The sequence below is a fragment of the Sinocyclocheilus anshuiensis genome, unplaced genomic scaffold, assembly GCF_001515605.1.
Source record: "Sinocyclocheilus anshuiensis isolate Anshui unplaced genomic scaffold, SAMN03320099.WGS_v1.1 scaffold1657, whole genome shotgun sequence".
In the NCBI taxonomy this organism is placed as follows: Eukaryota; Metazoa; Chordata; class Actinopteri; order Cypriniformes; family Cyprinidae; genus Sinocyclocheilus; species Sinocyclocheilus anshuiensis.
The window spans coordinates 23,832-29,001 of record NW_015539917.1 but is presented as its reverse complement, the minus strand read 5'-3'; the positions used below and the strand labels follow the sequence as shown (position 1 = coordinate 29,001).

The 5,170-nt window shown below is 35.9% G+C and overlaps 1 long non-coding RNA gene across 1 annotated transcript in view; it reads left to right on the top strand.

Annotated features, from left to right (window-relative positions):
* Positions 1–5,170, top strand: part of LOC107686506 (uncharacterized) — a 9,123-nt gene that overhangs the window by 607 nt on the left and 3,346 nt on the right. The window contains exon 2 of the long non-coding RNA XR_001634045.1: positions 1,015–1,069. This is a non-coding gene — a long non-coding RNA (uncharacterized LOC107686506). The remainder of the gene's footprint in view (positions 1–1,014; positions 1,070–5,170) is intronic.

The following is a 5,170-nucleotide window of genomic DNA, read 5'->3' as shown; positions in this document are numbered from 1 at the left end:
GATAGTAAACACAAAAAAAAAAAAAAAAAAGTCTCAGAGGAATAAGTTTATATAGATTTGTCAAGCCAACATAATTAAAAGATTGATTGTATTTGTTTTAGCAAGTAATTTATTAATTTAATAAGTTTCCTATAATTACATTTATTTATAAATTTGCAGGTTTAGTCCTCCATAATAACTGAATTATTATGTTTCAAAATGTTCATGGCAAGACAAGAAGCTTCAATGCTTTTTTCAATGCGTTTTGATGTTAACAATTATTATAATGGTCTATAAGCAAGTTGAGCAAAATATGTGATGCACTTGTGATTAGTTACATGCTATATACTTATATTGTCTGAATGAGACCTTTGTGGAGAAACTTGACTATAAACAAAAAATAATTTTGAATGTTTTGTGCTATATTTTAACTCACAGTCACAGCTTTCAGCTTTCAAACTATGCAATTTTCCCCCCATCAAATTCAAACAAAGGATGTTGAGTTGATGAATGAACATTAGTTGGGGTATTAAACTTTTATTATTATTATTATTTTAATATTGCTTGTTTTTATCATAGTCAACAGCACAATCTGTCTTTATCCCAGATATTAATAATGTGTTCCCAAGATGTTTGATCTGCTGAGCAGCTGCATCTTTAAGCCAATGTGAATCAGACCTGCAACACTACTGTAACTGAATCACTTTTACCTATCCAGTATCTTCGTACATGATTTTAGACATTCTTTGACAAATCTTCCAGTGTTGAAACAGTTATTTAAAAAAAAGTACAATACAGTTGATGAAAAATAATTGTCCAGGAACTAGTTTGTGATTGGGTCAGTGTTTAAGTTTAAATTAACCGATGTATTCATTTATATTATACTAACAACATGTACATCCTGATTAATATGGGAAATTGCTCATATTCCATTTTTGTGGGGAAATAATAAATACAAAAAATTAAAAAAAAATCTGAATGAATGTAATTATTATTAGTATTATAAATTTTTTTGTGTGTGTGTCTGTTTGGCAGATTACTGAGCAGTTGTGTAGAGCTTCAGTGAGTTGGAGACATGGGTGACTTCCCGGTGAGTTAAAAATGTGTTCTAGCATTTTATATGGAAGAGAAAAAATGATTTACCTGCAATCATTTCATTGTAATGTGTAAGAAAAAAAATAAATAAATAAAGTATTTAAAATCTATACCCAGATAGCAAAATTCCTGAGGCCCAGATCAGGCCCGCACCTGACACTTTCATCTGGCCCACATACCGCGTGGAATGATAGCACCTGGGCGGTCCGCTCCTGTTTGCCAAATTTGGGCCACGAGCAAGCCAAAATAAGGCTCAATGTCAGCCATGAATAAACCAAATAAAGCAGAACCTACCCACATTGATTTTAATTCTGGCCCAGATCCAACACCTTTCTCCGGTCCAAATACTGTGAAGAATGATGGCACTTGGGCGGTCTGCTCCTGTTTGCCAAATTTGGGCCACAAGCAAGGCATAGGTAGGCCGCATGTCATCCATGAAAATAAATAAATGAAATAAAGTAGAACTGACCCAAATCTAGGCCACATTGATTTTAATTCTGGCCCAGATCCAGCCCAAATCTGACACCTTGCTCCGGCCCACATACTGCGTGGAATTTGGCAGTGGTCCACAAGCAGGCCACTACAAAGCCACATTTTAGCTAATAATGAACTAAATAAACTATAAATATACATTATCTGGGCCACACTAAGCCTTAAGTGAGTTATGCATCAACAATACTCAACATTGTAAAGAGAAATTTAAAAATGTCCTCCATAAATGTTCAAATAAGTTCCAGAATTGTGTCCTACTTGATAAAATCATTCCGACCCAAGTTTTGCACAAGCAGCAATTAAAATGTAACAGATAAATATTAAAAGACACATTCCAATACTTTAAAAAACTGTTCTTCACAATAGGGATGTCAATTTTCGATCATTTCCATGATCAATCGTCGTTTAAATTAACGATCAATTAATCGATTAATTGTTAACTTTAATGCTGCAAAATGCGTCTATTGCAGCAGCACGCAGTCACCGGCATGACAGGATGTGCAAAAGTCACTCAAAAAAAACCCCTGCTTTCTCACCCGAATTAAAGGGGTTTTAGTCTGAATAAAATGCTAGTAGCAAGATTGTAAAATGAATAGATGCGATTATGATCATTTATTTGATAAAATGAAGAGAGCACGCCGTAGGTTTGAGATCATTTTACTTTGTTGACTGTTTCCTATCCCGGCTGAACGCCTCTTTAAATGGTTTCGTGGTGCTCATTATTGTATTTTAAAACACTATTGCAATGTTTTAATCTGACATTATGGCATTTAAAATAAAATGATCCCAAACGTAACTGGCGCATGTGGCTGTGCTGCAGTCAGTGAACCGCTTCCATCGGCGCTGCCCCCCGCTTCACGGCAAGTAAAGCCTCGCCGTGGCGCGATCCATAATTCCCTAGATGTATTTTGGATTTGGTTTGGCTAGATGTATTTGGAGGTTATTACTCGTGTCTCATTCGGCACAAATCCAAATGTATGTTTGGTTGACTGTATTTTATTTTGATAATGAACAGACTGCGATGTAAGTTTGAATTGCTAGAATATGTGGGGTGTGTGTGCGCCAGGCGCTGGCGCGATCGAACAGCTGAAACATAAAAAAATCCATTTTTGGAGTAGGCCTAAGATATAATCTGCAAAAGTGTTTACTTTTATTTTTGCACACAGATTATAAGCTCTGATTATGACAAATGTGGTATAAAAGCTTTGTTTATTAGAGGAAAATCTTACTCTTACTTTTTATCACTGTTTTCGCATCTCTTACTGTGATGCGGAAGGGAAATGTATCGACAATTAATCGATCATCGATTAATCGTTGACATCCCTACTTCACAAGTTTGAACTTAAATGCTTCTCACTCAGACTGTACCTACACAGTAAGTCTGTGAGTGTCATAGCTACGCTGTGTTAAAGAGCGCACAACGAAGATGAAAGGTTATATATCATAAGTCTGTAATCCAACAAGGGTAAATCCAACAAACACAATGTAGCACAGCAAAATTTAAGACATGTAGACGTAAGACCAGACAAACTCAAAGTGAACATACAGGAACTTAAGTACTCAGAACAAACAAGGATAATTAACTAGGTACACCTGGGGCCCATTCTTCGTACGTCGCTTACTCAGTTAGCTGGATTTGATTGTTGACGATTTGACATGATCTTGGATTATTTGGTTCTTCGAAGCTCATCCTGGACTTGCTGTCATAGCAACAGGTCCATAAGCTTAATTATGGACCTGGAAAATAGTGTGTCAATAATGCAAAATGACAATAGTAAACACTAATTTTTCAGTTAAAGGCAGTTCATCATTGAATTCAGTGATGTCATCATCCAGCTCAGTTCAGTTTAAATATTGTCTGTGCAATCAAGTCGACGATATCGCTGGAAATGAAGTGGAAATTAAGTGTTATTTAAAATAATAATAATTTAAAAATTAATTTGAAAATATTATCATAATGTTGTGTAATATATAATACTACAGACACAGCCAGTTTTACACATTGAAAGATTTATTTGTGATAAAATAATTGCTTTATAAATGTATTAGAGTCTTACAAACATGCTGTACAGTTCATCTGAGTCGTGCATTAATTTGAGTGCTGACAGCTGTTATGTGAGTGGCTTGATGGAGCGCAGGAGATGCAGATAACATGATCTTGACCCTAAGGAAACTTTAAATAATGCTGTCACACAACAAACCTGCTTCAAAGATAAAATGACAAGAATTGCTAATTACAACACTGAAATAATAATGTAAAGCCTGTACGAATACTAGAAATCGTGAATCATTAAAAAAAAAAAAAGTTTTGTTAACTTGGCTGTTTCCTTATAATTAAAAAAAAGACACCTGACAAAAAACTTAACCTTGAATTTCTGGACCTTTATAAGATGTCATTACACTGCTGTCTTGCCGCCAGCCTATCGCTGCATTGCTGAGCATGGTTTTAAGTATCAATACATCTGCCCTTTACGGGAACACGAGAACGAGCAGGAATCTTAGACGGCTTAATCCAGATATTTCAATCAAATCCGCACATTTTTTGAAGAACCAAATTAGCCAGAGATCAGTTATCACGATTAGAGGATCTGGCATGTTTCAAATCATCTCCGATGTATTAAGCGAGGTACAAAGAACGGGCCCCTGAACAGAATAATACAATCAACACAACAAGGGGAATGGTGCAAAAGGAAAACAAAGTCCAAATTAACAGAAACCGTGACCATAAGAGTACAATCATTATAGTGCACTTCTGTTTTTATGCTGCACACACTGAACTTTTCCACGACATTCTAATTTATTGAGATGCACCTGTATATATAAAAAACTGCCATTAAAAGCATGTTTCAAAAAATAAACTGCTGCGTATGTAGCCTTCTTAAGACTCACATCCAGATCATCCTGCATCAGTTAACGGTGTTGCATCCTACTAAAAGTAGCCAAATTCTATTAGGCCATATTTACAATTTCAAGTTTCCATTTCAATTAGCCAGTGTCAAGTGTTACATCCAAGAAGTGGCCTCACTTGTCAAGTGTTACAACCAGAAATAGTCCTCATCTGTTTTATAATATATGGGGCATATTTGCCATGTCAAATGTGGGACAAGTTGGCTTACACACTGACTAGCCAATGCTGTGGCAAGCGTTACAACCAGAAGTGGTCCTCATCTGTTTTATAATATATGGGGCATATTTGCCATGTTAAATGTGGGACAAGTTGGCTTACACTCTGATTAGCCAATGCTGACTGTGCCAAATTGTTATTAAAAGGTTAGTTCACCCAAAAAGGAAAATTAGGCCATAAATTACTCACCCTCAAGGCATCCTAGGTGTATATGACTTTCTTCTTTCAGACGAATCCAGTCAGAGTTATATTAAAAATGTTCTTTAATCTTTCAAGCTGTTTAATGGCACTCAGCGGATGTTGCAGTACTTCAGTCCAAAATAAGTGAAATAAAAAGTGCCCCTCCATTAAATAAAAAAGTGTCTCGCACGGCTCCAGGGGGTGAACAAAGGCCTCCTGTAACGAATCGATGCGGTTTTGTAAGAAAAATATCCATATTCAAAACGTAATAATCACTTGAATCTAGCTTGCGCTCACTGT